We start from the raw sequence: 16,555 nt of genomic DNA on the forward strand, positions 1-16,555 counted from the left end.
TTACAATATAGGATGATGAAGTAGGATGATAAAGGGCAAGAGGGGCACAGTGGCTCAACCTGTAATCTCAGCACCATGGGAGGCTGAGGCCAGGGGCAGAGGGGATCACTTGAGGTCAGGAGTTCGAGACCTGCCTGGCCAACATGGTGAAATCCCATCTCTACTAAAAATACAAAAATTATCCGGGCATGGTGGCGCATGTCTATAATCCCAGCTACTCAGAAGGCTGAGGCACAAGAATCACTTGAACCAGGGAGGCAGAGGTTGCCGTGAGCCGAGATCGCGCCACAGAACTCCAGCCTGGGTGACAGAGCAAGACTCCGTCTCAAAAAAAAAAAAAAATAGAGAACTGGGAAAATCAAAAGAGGGGCATCTAACACTAAATATGAGTTAGGAAAGGCTTCAAGAAGAGTGAGGGAGAGAAAGGGTATATCAAATGGAGGACACAGACGTAGAAAAGAAACAGGGGTTTTGAAAAGGCTTGACATTTATTTACACCAGCATGGGACAGAAAATATTGTATAAAAATGTACCATTTAAAGCCGGGCCTGGTGGCTCACACCTGTAATCCCAGCACTTTGGGAGGCCGAGGCGGGCGGATCACGAGGTCAAGAGATCATCAAGAGACCAACCTGGCCAACATGGTGAAACCCCATCTCTACTAAAAATACAAAAATTACCTGGGCGTGGTGTTGCGCGCCTGTAGTCCCAGCTACTCGGGAGGCTGAGGCAGGAGAATTACTTGAACCTGGGAGGTGGAGGTTGCAGTGAGCCAAGGTCGCGCCACTGCACTCTAGCCTGGCAACAGAGCGAGACTCTGTCTCAAAAATATATATATATACCACTTACATCTACAAAAAAAAAAGAAAAAAAAGATATCCAGGAACAAAACTAATAAATATTTGTATGACTTTTCTGGAGACATTCACAAAACTCTGTAAGACATTAAAGAAAACCTATTTAATTGAAGAGATAAAACAAAGTAATGGATAGGAAGACTCAATATTTAAAAACGTGTATTTTCCCACCCACTGTTTTTGTTTGTTTGTTTTAAGAGACAGGGTCTCGCTATGTCTCCCAGGCTGGAGTGTAGTGGTGCAATCATAGCTCACTATAATCTCAAACTCCTGGGCTCAAGCAATCCTCAAATGTCAGCTTCCCAACATGCTGGGATTACATTCTCCCCACTTACCTATAAACAACATATTTCAAATAGAAATCCCAGTGAGCATACCAAAAGACATATACAAGAATTCCATAGTGGCATAATTCATAATAGCACCAAAGTGAAACAACCTAAACATCCATGAACAGTAAAATGGAAAAATAAATTGCATTTTATTCATACAATGAATTGATTATACAGCAATGAAAATAAACTGTGACCACACACAATTCAACATAAACAAATTTCAAAAACAAACCACCAACAGAATACAATGGCATGACTCCATTTTTATAAGGTTTAAAAACTAACCATAGTGTTGAAGATCAGGATGGTAGTTTCCTTTGAGCAAGGGGAAGGGAGTATTGATTGGGAAGAAGCACAGGTGGGGAAAGTTCTGGACTACTAGTATTTCCTCACTAAGCAGTAGTTACTAACAGGTGTACTCACTTTGTGATAATAACAACACTTACAAGTTGTGGGTTATTTTGTATTTATGTTATACTTCCATAACAGGAGTACTGGTGTCTGCAATTTACTTCAAGATACATCGAAAAAATTAGATTGAGGGCTAGGTGTGGTGGCTCACGCCTATAATCCCAGCACTTTGGGAGACTGAGGAGGGCGGATCACCTGAGGCCAGGAGTTTGAGACCAGCCTAGTCAACATGGTGAAACCCTGTCACTAAAAATACAAAAATTAGCCATTCATGGTGGCACATGCCTGTAATCCCAGCTACTCAGGTGGCTGAGGCAAGAGAATCGTTTGAACTCGGGAGACAGAGGCTGCAGTGAGCCAAGGTCACATCACTGCACTCCAGCCTGGGCAACAGAGTGAGACTCTGTTGCAAAAAAAATTAAATTTAAAGATTAGATTGATAGATATCTATGTTATAAAGCAAGTTTTATAAAATGTTATAGGTAGAATCTAAGAGATGGGCACGCAAGTATTCATTGTAAAATTCTTCCTACTTCTTTTTTTTTTTCTTTCTACTTTACGTTTAAATTTTTTCATAATAAAATGTTGGAGGTAAAAATCCCAAAGGGTTTTTTTGTTGGCAGAACTTGATAAGACAATTCTAAAATCATGGAAAATTAAAAGGGTAATAGCCAAGACAACTTTGAAAAAGAAAAAGGTAAGGAGATACCTGTCCTAACAGACAGAAAGACTAATTATTAGGCAATAACTAAAATAAGGTAGTAGTGACACAGAGATGGACAGAGAGACCAGTCAAAGAAAAGAGAGCCTAAAAACTAACTGATGCACAGACAGAATACAGCAGGCACTAAAGATCAGTAGGAAAAAGTAGAACTATTCAAAAAGTGGGGATTAACAGCTTGAATTAGAAGAAAATACAGAATATCTTTAACTTACAAGGAAAATGAATACTGAACAACAAACAAATTACTGAAGAACACATAATTTTCTCTCATATATAGTTTTAAAACATGAGAAACAACATTATATATTGCTTAAGAATATATTCACATGGGAAAATAATACAGACATATTTGACAATGAAATATCAAATTCAAGTTAGTAGTTTCCTCCAGGGGTAATGAAGATTTACGCAAAGTACATAAGTTGGGTGGTATTTGAACACACAATTTTCTATATTGTTCTTTATACATTTTTTCTTTTTTCTCTCTTTTTTTTTTTTGAGACGGAGTTTTGCTCTTGTTGCCCAGGCTGGAGTGCAATGGCACAATCTCGGCTCACTGCAACCTCTGCCTCCCAGGTTCAAGCGATTCTCCTGCCTCAGCCTCCCTAGTAGCTGGGCATGTGCCACCACGCCCAGCTAATTTTGTATTTTTAGTAAAGACGGGGTTTCTCCATGCTGGTCAGGCTGGTCTCGAACTCCGGACCTCAGGAGATCCGCTCGCCTTGGCCTCCCAAAGGCGTGAGACACCGCGCCAAGCCTCTTTATATATTTTCTCAAATCTTAAGTATTTCATAACAAATTATAGATTTTTTGAATTAAAAAAAGTTTGAGGTATGAGTACATGGTTTTTAAACAGTACTTAAGACAGTTTAATGGGCTGGAAGAAATACTAGGAATGGGGAATAAGAGAAGATGTTAAAAGAAAGAGATCAGATTCTGCAAAGCCTTATAAAACATGCCAAGAAATTTATTCACTTATTTATTTATTGTTTATTTGTTTATTTGAGATAGAGTCTCATTCTGTCGCCCAGGCTGGAGAGCTGTGGCACAATCTCGGCTCACTGCAATCTCCGCCTCCTGAGTTCAATCGATCCTCCCACCTCAGCCTCCCCAGTAGCTGGGTCTACAAGCGTGTGCCACCAAGCCCAGCTAATTTTTGTAGTTTTAGCACAGACAGGGTTTCACCATGTTGGCCAGGCTGGTCTCAAACTCCTGACCTGAGGTGATCTGTGCACCTCGGCCTCCCAGAGTGCTGGAATTACAGGCCAAGTCACTACACCCGGCAAGACATTTATTTTGCTTTTGTTTCATCCCACAAGGCAATCACTGAAAAGTTGTAAGCTAGGAAGTCCTAAAAGATTACTCTGACAAGGCCATATGATAGAGTATGTTTCCTAATGACAGAGGCTTGTTTACCATTTAATCCCTAATTTTAGCATAGTTTATAATACATTGATATTAATGAATATATAGGCTGAATTAATGAATTTACGGAAGGAATGGGATGAGGGAAGCAGAGAAATTAGAAAGAAATTATAATAATCCAGGAAGGAAATGTTGGACTTACAATGATCACTTTAACTTACAGCTATCTATTTTACAAGAAATGTTAAGATTATAAGAAACTTTCACGGAACATGAAATAAAGTAAGAATCTGTAACATTATAAACATGAAGATCCTGGTTCAAATCAGGGAATGCAATAATTCTTTATCTACTCACCATTCTTCCGCTCACTAAGTGGGGGCAAATTGGGATTCCTGCCAGGGTGGAGGCCTAGGGTCAGCTCGGGCTGCAAGGAGAGCTCCTGCAGTTCATTGGCAACAGCTTCGCTCTGGGGACTGGGTGCCGCAGATAGGGACACGAGCACTGGTTCATCATCATTTTCGCCGGCCCCTCCTCCGTCCAGCCCATTCACAGCAATGACGGAAGGGGGCAGGCACACCACACTGGAGAAATCCACTTTGGCTTTCGTGATGGCAATCTGGAAATGGAAGAAAAAATGGAAAGTTTAGATGGTACCATGATAATATGGTTTGGTGGTGTCCTCACCCAAATCTCATCTTGAATTGTAGTTCCCATAATTCACACATGTCATGGGAGGGACTTGGTGGCAGGTAATTGAATCATGGGGGCGGTTACCTCCATGCTATTCTTATGAGTTCTCACAAGATCTGATGGTTTTACAAGGGGCTTTTCCTCTTTTGCTCTGCACTTCTCTTTCCTGCCACCATGTGAAGAAGGACATGTTTGCTTCTCCTTCCACTATGACTGTAAGTTCCTGAGGCCTCCCCAGCCCTGCAAAACTGTGAACCAATTAAACCTCTTTCCTTTATAAACTACCCAGTCTCAGGCAGTTCTTTACAGCAATGTGAGAACAGACTAATATAGTAAATTGGTACTGATAGAGTGGGATGCTGCTATAAGGATACCCGAAAATGTGGAAGCAACTTTGAAACTGGGTAACAGGCAGAGGTTGGAACAGTTTAGAGGGCTCAGAAGAAGACAGGAAACTGTGGGAAAGTTTGGAACTTCCTAGAGACTTGTTGAATGCCTTTGACCAAAATGCTGATAGTGATAGGGACAATGAAGTACAGGCTGAGATGGTCTCAGATGGAGATGAGGAACTTGTTGGAAACTGAAATAAAGGTGATTCTTGCCATGCTTTAGCAAAGAGACTGGTGGCATTTTGCCCCTACTCTAGAGATCTGTGGAACTTTGAACTTGAGACAGATGATTTAGGGTATCTGGCGGAGGACATTTCTAAGCAGCAAAGCATTCAAGAGGAAGCAGAGCATATAAGTTTAGAAAATCTGTACTGTGATGATGCAATAGAAAAGAAAAACTGGTTTTCTGGGGAGAAATTCAAGCCACCTGTAGAAATTTGCATAAGTAACAAGGAGCCTAACGTTAATCACCAAGACAATGGGGAAAACGTCTCCAGGGCATGTCACAGACCTTCACAGCAGCACCTCAAAGGCATAGGAGGGAAAAATGGTTTCATGGGCCCAGGGCCCTCCTGCTCTGTGCAGCCTCAGGAAATCGTGCCCTGAGTCCCAGCTGCTTCAGCTCCAGTCATGAATAAAAGGAGCCAAGGTACAGCTCAGGCTGTGGCTTCAAAGCATGCAAGCCCAAAACTTCAGCAGCTCCCATGTGGTGTTGAGCCTGCAGGTGCACGGAAGTCTAGAACTGAGGTTTGGGAACCTCCACCTAGATTTCAGAGGATGTCCAGGCAGAAGTTTGCTGCAGGGGTACAGCCCTCATGGAGAACCTCTACTAGGGCAGTATGGAAGGGAAATGTGGGGTTGGAGCACCCACACAGAGTCCTCACTGGAGCACTGCCTAGTAGAACTGTGAGAAGAAGGCCACAATCCTCCAGACCCCAGAATGGCAGATCCACCTATAGCTTGCACCATACACTTGGAAAAGCTGTAGACACTCAACATCAGCCCATGAAAGCAGCCAGGGGTGAAGCTGTACCCTCCAAAGCCACAGAGGCAGAGCTGTTCAAGGCCATGGGAGCCCACCTCCTGCATCTGCATGTCCTGGATGTGAGACATGGCATCAAAGATCATTTCAGAGCTTTAAGATCTGACTGCCCCACTGGATTTTGGACTTGCATGGGGCCTGTAGCCCCTTTGTTTTGGCCAATTTCTCCCCTTTGGAATGGGTGTATTTACCCAATGCCTGTACCCCCCATTGTATCTAGGAAGTAACTAACTTGCTTTCGATTTTACAGGCTCATAGGTGGAAGGGACTTGCCTTATCTCAGATGAGACTCTGGACTTCGACTTCTGGGTTAATACTGGAATGATCTAAGACTTTGGGGGACTGTTGGACACACATACTTGTGTTTTGAAATGTGAAGAACTATGATTTGGGAGGGGCCAGGGGCAGAATGATATGGTTTGGCTGTGTCCCCACCCAAATCTCACCTTGAACTGTAGTTCCCATAATCCCCATGTGTTGTGGGAGGGACCCAGTGGGAGGTAATTGAATCATGGGGGTGGTTACCTCCATGCTGTTCTCTGATAGTGAGTGAGCTCTCACAAGATCTGATTGTTTTATAAGGGGCTTTTCCTCTTTTGCTTGGCACTTCTTCCTGCCGCCTTGTGAAGAAGGATGTGTTTGCTTTCCCTTCCATTGTGACTGTAAGTTTCCTGAGGCCTCCCCAGCCCTGTGGAACTGTGAGTCAATTAAACCTCTTCCCTTTATAAACTACCCAATCTTGGGCAGTTCTTTATAGCAGTTTGAGAAGAGACTAATAGACATGGAGAAACTATGCCACTGGAGTATATGCCGATGCTAATATTATAAATTACATCACTGGCAAACTACCATTATTCTTAAAAGCTTTTTGTAAAGTAAGCTAGCACCCACTGCTCTCCAGACCCCTGAATGGTAGCGCCACCAGCAGCATGCAACCTCAGCGTGGAAAAGCCACAGGGGCAGAGCTGCCCAAGGCTTTGGGAACCCCCCCCCTTTATATCAGTGTACCCAGAATGTGGGACATGGAGTTAAGGACTGTTTTGGAGCTTTAAGATTTAATGACTGCCCTGCTGGGTTTCAGACTTGCATGGGGACTGTAGCCCCTTTCCTTTGGCCAATTTCTCCCTTTTGGAATGCAAATGTTAACTCAATGCCTGTATCCCCATTGTATCTTGGAAGTAAATAACTTATCTTTGATTTTACAGGCTCATAGGTGGAAGGAACTTATCTCCAGGTGAGATGTTGGACCTTTCAGTTAATGCTGCAATGACTTAAGACTTCGGGGGACTACTGAGAAGAAATAATTGTATTTTGAAATGTAAGAAGGACATGAGACTTGAGGGACTAGGGGTAGAATGATATGACTCTGATATTTGTCCCACCCAAATCTCATGCTGAAATGCAATCCCCAATGTTGGAGGTAGCACCTGATGGGAGATATCTGAGTCATGGGGGCAGATCCCTCATGGATTGGTGCTGTCCACATGATAGTAGTTCTTGCAACATCTAGTTGTTTAAAAGTGTGTGGCACTGCCCCCCTTCTTTCTCTTGCTCCTGCTCTCATCCTGTGACATGCCTGCACATGTTTCACCTTCTATCATGAGTAAAAACTCCTTGACAGCACCACCCTTGTACAGGCTTGCAAAACCATGAACCAATTAAACCTCATAAATTTAAAAATTTATATATATATATATTTATATATATTTATATATATATATTTTTTTTATATATTTTATATATATATTTATATATATCTCTCTCTCTCCATTCACTGAATCCTATGTAGTTAGTAAGAATAATTTTTTTTTTTTTTTTTTTTTTGAGGCAGAGTCTTGCTCTGTTGCCCAGGCTGGAGTGCAGTGGCGTGATCTCAGCTCACTGCAAGCTCCTCCTCCTGGGTTCACGCCATTCTCCTGTCTCAGCCTCCGGAGTAGCTGGGACTACAGGTGCCTGCCACCACGCCTGACTAAATTTTTTTGTATTTTTAGGAGAGACAGGGTTTCACCATGTTAGCCAGGATGGTCTCAGTCTCCTGACCTCAAGATCTGCCCACCTCGGCCTCCCAAAGTGCTGGGATTACAGGCGTGAGCCACCATGCCCAGCCATGAGAATAATTTTTATAAAGCATTTCTAATGTGGGAAATGCTTATTCTAAAGCCACACTTAAGAAAAGTAAGACATAAAACTACATACTCATATATTAAAATATTACACAAAGAAAAAAGATTTTAAGAAGTATACCAAGACACAAAAGAGGGGTTCTGTTTGACTGGACGATGAAAAAATTTTCTTTAAGGTTCCAAATTTTCTCTAAAATACTTACATGGCTTTTATAATAAAAAGACTATAGTTTCTGATCTATAAAGTGAGATTCCCTGGGCATTCCTTGCAAACTTTTATGAAGACTTTAATCTAACTTGCTTTAGTTGAAGAAACCAACAAAATATTGAACAGCCATGAAGTGAAGAAAGACACTAAAAACTAAAAAGACCAAGGCCGGGCACGGTGGCTCACACTTGTAATCCCAGCACTTTGGGAGGCCGAGGCGGGCAGATCACGAAGTCAGGAGATCAAGACCACGATGAAACCCCGTCTCTACTAAAAATACAAAAAAATTAGCCGGGCGTGGTGGCAGGCGCCTGTAGTCCCAGCTACTCCGAGAGGCTGAAGCAGGAGAATGGCGTGAACCCCGGAGGTGGAGCTTGCAGTGAGCCGAGATTGCGCCACTGCACTCCATCCTGGGCGACAGAGCGAGACTCCGTCTCAAAAAAAAAAAAAAAACAAAACTAAAAGACCATTATGATCTAATTTCAAGTAAAGCAATAGTGTGCCCAAACCTGACTGTAGTTCTGGTTGATAGATTTCACAGAAAATAAACTGGACTGGAAAAGGTCCACATAAGAGCAATTAACATGAGGGAGATAATATTATGAAGAAAAAAGATATTAAGGACTCTCTACTCTAAAAGAGACTGGAAGAAGACTTAAGGGAGACAAGTCCAAAAAAAATATTTCAGCTCAGTATTAGGAACTCAATATTCTCAAGGGTAATTGAGCATGGGCAAACAATGGGAAAAGGAATTCTTTTAGGTTTTGAATAATTTTAGAAATTACAAAACAACAAATGTCTACTAAGAAAATTCAGAATCTAAACTTCAAAGAATTCTTTTCCATCTTGTCTATGATTTATTATGGTTTGAACCACGTCTCTGTGTGTACTGGGAAAAAAACAACTGTTACACAGGATTAATCCATCGGGCTGAGTATTCTTTGTCATTGACTCTGAAAGAGCATGCTTGCTTCTTTTAACAGCAGCAGCCTTTCAGACTAAAAAAAAAAGACTTCAACTTTATGACATTCAAGGACCCCTTGAGAACTAACCTCCTTATTCTAAAGGAAAATAGAATGGTATCAAAACTTCAGCCCTAGGACTTAGGAAAAGTGGTTTCACATAGAGTAACAGGTTTTCAATAAACAGCTGTTAAATCATTATGGATTGTAAGAGTTCAGATCTCTCATAAGAAAATTAAGAAATTTAACTGTAACAATTACAACTCTGTATGCAGTAGATGGGCCTTGCAAAAGTATTAACACAAAACAAGCATTCTAATAGTTGTTAACTGAACAAAGAGAGAAGCAAATGAAAGATACATAAAGATAATCTAGGGAACCACGACAGACTCGTCTTGGGGAAAATTTGGATGACACAAGGAAGACTGCAAGAAACATACAGAAACACTAAAAATAATGTTAGGAAGTCAAGGACAGGAAACATCAAGCCTCGTACCACTAAAATACTATAGCTAAACAGATGCGCTAGAATCATGGTTTCATATAAAAAGTTCTTAACTTAGTAAAACCCCATTATTTCAGACTTAACTGATATTTCTGATACTATAACTTGGTGTGAAATTAAGTAAAATCTTATGCTACTTGGCAGGGGCAGGGTAATATAAAAGAGTGCCAGGTGGCCAGGCTCAGTGGCTCACTCCTGTAATCCTAGCACTCTGGGAGGCTGAGGTGGGAGGATCGCTAGAGCCCAGGAGTTCCAGGTCGGTCTGGGCAACATAGTAAGACCCTGTCTCTTTTTAAAAAAAATTTTAAACAGTTTCTAAAAATTTTAAAAAGAAGGAAAAAAAGTGGTTAAAAGGTAAGTTTATTATCTAAGAGCTCCCAAGGCAGGAGGAAAGGTGAATTTAATGTTACATATGATTTTTATCACAATTATTTTTAGATGTCTTGGCAAAAAAAAAAATCCACTAAGTAAACTTATATTACTGAGCTTGAAAGAATAAAACCACATATTTTATTGTTTTACTTTATTTTTTTTGAGACAAGGTTTCACTCCCGTCGCCCAGGCTGGAGTACAGTGGCGAGTTCTCAGCTCAGTGCAACCTCCACCTCCCGGCCTCAAGCAAGCCTCCTGCCTCAGCCTCCCAAGTAATTGGGAATACAGGCATGCGCCACCAGGCCCGGCTAATTTTTGTATTTTTAGTAGAGATGGGGTTTTGCCATGTTGCCCAGGCTGGTCTTAAACTCCTGGACTCAAGTGAGCCACCTGCCTTGGCCTCCCAAAGTGCTGGAACTACAGGCATGAGAGCTCACCGAGTCCAGCCTTTTTCTTTCTTTTTTTTTTTTTTAAGGGACAGGGTCTCTCTCTGCTGCCCAGGCTAGGGTGCAGTGGCACAATCATAGCTCACTGCAACCCTGAATTCCTGGGCACAAGTGATCCTCCCCCATCAGCCCCACAAGTAGCTAGGACGACAGGCACATCAGCATGCTCAACATTTTTTTTTTTTCCAGGGGAATGGGGAGATAGGAGGTTTTTGCTATGTTGCCCAGGCTGGTCTCAAACTCCTGGCCTAAAGTGATCCTCCTACCTAAACCTCCCAAAGTGCTAGGATTACAGGAATAAGCCACTGTGCCTCGCCAAAACCATATATTCTTTAAAATGAAGTTAATTATTTAATTTACTTTTCACTAATTCAGAACAAACTTCTTCCTACTACTTTGAATTATTATTATTGTTGGAATTCAGAGATTTAGCATTTACATGTGTGACGATTCCCAAGAGACAATAAAAATCCATCACATGGTATCAATATTTTTCTAATGAAGCATGAAGTTAACTTCATGAGTTTGTGATGCTCTTATGCATTTAGTGAACATAACCAGTATTTCTAGAAAATGATTTAAAGAAACTTTGTAAAAAATGGCCCCCCAAAAGAAAGCCAACCCAAGTCCAAGTGCAATGCTAAGCATGAAGAGAAAATAAAGTTCTTGGGTTTTTTTTTTTTTGAGACAGTCTCGCTCCACCACCCAGGCTGCAGTGGCACGATCTTGGCTCACTGCAACCTCTGCCTCCCAGGTTCAAGTGATTCTCATGTCTCAGCCTCCCAAGTAGCTGGGATTACAGGCATGCAACACTACATCTAATTTTTGTGTTTTTAGTAGAGATGGGTTTTCACCATGTTGGCCAGGCTGGTCTCAAACTCCTGACCTCAGGTGATCCACCCGCCCCGGCCTCCCAAAATGCTAGGATTACAAGGGTGAGCCACTGTGCCCAGCCAAGAAAGTTTTAAAAATAATGTTCCACCCAGGCACAATGGCTCACACCTGTAATCCCCAGCAGTTGGGAAGGCCAAGGTGGGCAGATCGCTAGAGCCCAGGAGTTCAAGACAATCCTGGGCAACATGGCAAAACCCCATCTCTACAAAACACACAAAAGTTAGGCATGGTGGTGTGCATCTGCAGTCTCAGCTACTCCTGAGGCTGAGGTAAGAGGATCACCTCGACCCCAGGGAGGTTGAGGCTGCAGTGAGCTGTGATCATGCCACTGCACTTCAGCCTGGGCAACAGAGTGATACACATCCCAGGGGGGAAAAAAGGTGTTTCTTAGAACACATACTTTTTTTTTTTCTTTTTTCAGACAGCGTGTTACTCTGCCACCCAAGCTAGAGTGCAATGGAATGATCATAGCTCACTGCGGCCTTAAACTCCTGGGCTCAGGTGATCCTCCCAAGTAGCTAGGACTATAGGCGTGTGCCATCACACCTGATTATTTTTTCACTTTTTTGTAGAGACGAGATCTCACTATGTTGCCCAAGCTGGTCTCGAACTCACGACCTCAAGCGATCGCCCACGCTGGCCTCTCAAAACGCTGGGATTACAAGCGTGAGCCACCTTGCCCGATAGGACACATACATTTTTTAATAGTTTAAAGAAAGGACTGTTTGATACTATATTACAATGCAAAAAGAAAAGAAAGAAAACAGAAATATCAAATTCTATAGACCTGAACCCGATGGTTGTGCCTACTACTAACCAGAATAAAAGAAATAAGCAATCTGAAAAACTGCTTTAGCAAGTGTTCGATTCAGAATAGTTCTGTAATTAAGTTCCATATTTACAGAATTATTAAGGGCTTAAAGAGATCACTTAAAATTTACACATATATCTATAAACACACACACACACACACACACACACACACTTTACCAAATATTTTTATTGGGTAAATTATATAATGCTATTTGTTAATTTAGGGATTTCAAAAGTTTCAGGATACGTCCTTTAAAACACCAATATTAAACTATACTATACAACGATAAAATCCTTCCATCAAGGCCATGAGGCAGGGAGTGAGAAAGAATACATAAAACGAGAGGGGCAGAATGTTGATAATGTTGAAGCTGATTATTAGGTATTTAGAAATTCATTATGCTATTATCTCTACATTTGTATATGTTTGATAACATTCTCCTAGTATTTTTTAAAAAATAAGATTCTTCCACAGAATGATGGGAAGACTCAGTGAGACACAGCAAGGTTTCCTTAACCTTGAGATTAGAAAACAGACCAGAAGTCATATATAAGCAATGACAAAAGACTAATTTGGCATGAAATATACACATTGGATTTATTTCTCTAACAAACACACTACTCTCTATTCATTTTGAAAGAGCCCATAGGATAATGTCTCGTAAACTATGATAATCTAGAGACAAGACCCAAAAAGGTTAAGGTATAGCCATCATAATTAAGTCCCCTTTACCAATTCCTGAATACTCCTATAACTGTATTTACTGTAAAACTTGCATCACTTTTTAGAGTTGTAATTTATAACTCTACTGAGTCTAAGATCAAACTTTCTTTTTTTATCAAAGGATCAGTAACTCCAGTTTCTGGGCTGCTGATTCACGTATGATCAATAGCAGCCAGAACAAAAACAACATGGGGGCAGGGTCATCTCCCACAACCCATCTGTTTCCCTCTTTTGCTGGCCTGATTATGCCTCATCTTTTCTCCGCCCTACCCACTTTAGGGCTGCATGCCTTCTGCCTGTACAGAACAACATACGTACCTAGAAGCAGCAGCATGAAATGTGTTAGAAGAATGGAAGAACGTAGACAGCTACTGACAACTCTAAAACATGAGCACTAGCACAATTCTTTATCATGACCCATGACAAAAAGGTGGTTCTATGTGACCAAAGGGTATGGTTCTTCTGAAAAAAATTTTTAAACAATTGGTAAAAAAAATTGTTTTCAATCAATGAACTTTCTTTTAGCTGGACGTATTTTTACTTTAATTCTCATTGATTTATTTTCAATGTAGTAAACCTAATCTTGAAAACTCTTACTGTCTAAGCAGGTATGTAGGGGTAGGGGTGGGTGTAGGTGGGTATGGGTGTCTCTCTCTGTGTGTGTGTGTGTGTGTGTGTGTGTGTGTGTGTGTGTGTGTAAAATCTGGTATGAAGGAATTCAAATCAACTGAACAAGTGTTTCCCGATAGCTTACTATATATGTACTAGGTACTCCCCTACGTCCTACAGTAGAAGATGAGGAAAACAGCCAGGCATGGTGATGCATGCCTGTAGTCCCAGCTACTTGGGAGGCTGAGGCAGGAGGACTGCTTGAATCCAGGAGGTAAAGGTTGCAGTGAGTCAAGACTGTGCCACCGTACTACAGCCTGGATGACAGAGTGAAACTATGTCTCAAAAAAAAAGTGTGACTGTATAGAAGATGAGGAAAACATCAAGTCTTGGCTAATTAACTGCCCTTGCCTCTGTCTCTACCACCCCCATTATCTTCAGACACCTTAAAAACTACCAGGCTTTAGAGATGGCAAATAGGCCTTCCTATTCCTTCTTCATCTTGGAAATCATCTAAAAACGAGGAGTACAAGCAACAGAAAAATAAAACAATGGAAAGCACATGGAAGAGTAATGTGGCAGATTAAAGATGGCTACAAATTACCTGACACTTCCCTCCCATTAGTGGTGGGGTTTATTTCCTTTGACCTTGAATCTGAGCTAGCCTCTGCCTTGACCAATCAAGAACAGTGAAAGTGATGGTATGCCAGTTCAGGGTCTAGACTTTAAGAGGATTGGCAGCTTCTACCTTGGTCTCTTGGAGCCCTGTGCCCTCGTGTAAGAAGTCCAACTACCCTGATGGACAGATCTTAAAAAGAGGTCTCATCAGGCGGATCACGAGGTCAGGAGATCGAGACCATCCTAGCTAACAAGGTGAAACCTCATCTCTACTAAAAATACAAAAAAATTATCCGGGCGTGGTGGTGGGCGCCTGTAGTCCCAGCTACTCAGGAGGCTGAGGCCGGAGAATGGCGTGAACCCGGGAGGCAGAGCTTGCAGTGAGCCGAGATCGTGCCACTGCACTCCAGCCTGGGCGACAGAGTGAGAATCCGTCTCAAAAAAAAAAAAAAAAAAAAAAAAAAAGGTCTCATGACTACACAGAAAGGCAGAGGAATCCAGCTGAGTCCAGCTTTCCAGACATCCCCACCAAGGTGCCAGGCATATGAACAAAGCCATCCTGGCCACCCCAGACAAGCCTAGTCACCTGCTGAATAACACTAAGAGATGACACTTAACACTGTATGGATCCAGGTTAATACCATATGGAGCAGGCAGAATAATCCCTAAGCTAAGCCCTGTCCAAAATCCTCACCCACAAAATTGTGATATGTAATAAATGGCATGAGACTTCTCAACAGCAGAAAAGAAAGAAAAGAAAAGAAGGGGAAAGAAAAAGGGAAGGGAAGGGGAAGGGAAGGGGAAAGGAAAGGGAAAGAGAAGGAGGGGAAGGGGAAAGGGGGAGGGAGAGGAAGGGAGGGGAAGGGGGAAGAAGAGTAAGGGGGAAAGGAGGGAAGGAGGGAAGCGGGAAAGGAGGGAAAGGGGAAGGGGGAAAGGGGGGAAGAGGGAAGGAGGGGAAGGGGGAAGGGGGGAATGGAGGGAGGGAGGGAAACATGGGGGTGAATAACAGAAAAAACTTAAGATTATCTTAAGTGGTCGTCTCAAAGTAGTAAGATGCGGGGTAAGACTTCTAGGTATCTATAGAGTTCTCAACGAATTGGGTAGCCAAGGTGATAAATACCCTTTGGTAACAGCCAATGGTGATAAATAGCCAATGGCAAAAAATAATTTATGGCCAGTCCATAAATTATTTGGCCTTTGCTCACTTCAGCTCCTCTTGATGGTTCTACGGGGAATTAGTCATCCAAGTATTTCCTCTTCCCCCAACAAAAAGGGTAACAGTAACAATTAACACTGCCTCTTCAATTACAACAGTACAGGCCCCTTCCCTACTGGCTTCATTTCTCACCATTCCCTTTTATTCACACTCTAATCACTGGTACCAGTTATGCGGCTCTTTACTGTGACTGCCTAGAATTGCCTCTTCTTCCCCACCCTACCTCCTTCTCTTTATTATCCATCCCCTTCGAATGGGCTAGGCTTCCATAATATCCCAAGATTGCTTTTATCACTGCTTACTTTTACTATTATCATGGATTCATCTCCCAGTAGATGGTAAATTCACTGAAAGGAACTCCATTCTACTGGTTTTTTGTCTCAAGTACCCAGATACAATACTTGAAATTAAAAAAGAACTTAATAAATATTTGTTAATTTACTACGTATATTAACCTTACAGCAAACACATCATATATACAAAGTCAGCACAGATACAGAAAAAAAAAAAAAGGAAAGAGAGTTCTGTCACAGGTATAAATACACAGAAGATCAGAAAAAGCTTCCAGAGAGGGCCAGGTGTGGTAGCTCACACCTGTAATCCCAGCACTTTGGGAAGCCAAGCAGGAAGGATCCCTTGAGCCCAGGAGTTCAAGACCAACCTGGTCAACAAACATTGAATACACAATATATGCCAGGTGCTGTCTGGGTATTGAGGATTACAGTAAATAAAACAAAGTTCTTGCCCTCAGGAAGCTGAGACATAACTGCATGAACAAAGTCATAGATGTGAGAAAATGTGAAGTATGTTCTAAAAGGGCAATACAGTTTGGCCAATCACATGGTTCAAGTACAAGGAAATTAATATGGCAGTGGAGAAATCACATGGTTCAAGTACAAGGAAATTAATACGGCGGTGGAGTTACACCGGATTGGAAAAAAGAAATATGAGGTTGGGGCGGGGGGAGGTTAAAAAGCTACTTCATTAGGCAAAGTATAATGTGTTGATATCCTGAATTGGGGTAGTTAAATACAAGAAGGGAACGACTATACAATGTACCAGGCACAGAACAGGAACTCAAATCTTAATACTGAATGAAGACAGGATTTATATAAGACAGAGTGTGTTTCTGTTTGATTGTTGGGGATGCAGGAGAGACAGATGTCAAAAATTACTGAAGGTTTTAAGCCAGGGAAGTCATTACAACAGTATTCTGCTAATAGAAATAGGGAAAAGAGGAGGAATTTTA

At 41.8% G+C, this 16,555-nt stretch overlaps 1 protein-coding gene across 2 annotated transcripts in view; it reads right to left on the minus strand.

Annotated features, from left to right (window-relative positions):
- Positions 1-16,555, minus strand: part of MRTFA (myocardin related transcription factor A) — a 226,406-nt gene that overhangs the window by 137,810 nt on the left and 72,041 nt on the right. For both annotated transcript variants that reach the window (XM_032139800.2, XM_058431799.1), the window contains exon 2: positions 4,050-4,311. The gene's annotated coding sequence lies outside the window, so the exon portion shown is untranslated. The remainder of the gene's footprint in view (positions 1-4,049; positions 4,312-16,555) is intronic.

The sequence above is a fragment of the Hylobates moloch genome, unplaced genomic scaffold, assembly GCF_009828535.3.
Source record: "Hylobates moloch isolate HMO894 unplaced genomic scaffold, HMol_V3 SCAFFOLD_19, whole genome shotgun sequence".
Taxonomy (NCBI): domain Eukaryota; kingdom Metazoa; phylum Chordata; class Mammalia; order Primates; family Hylobatidae; genus Hylobates; species Hylobates moloch.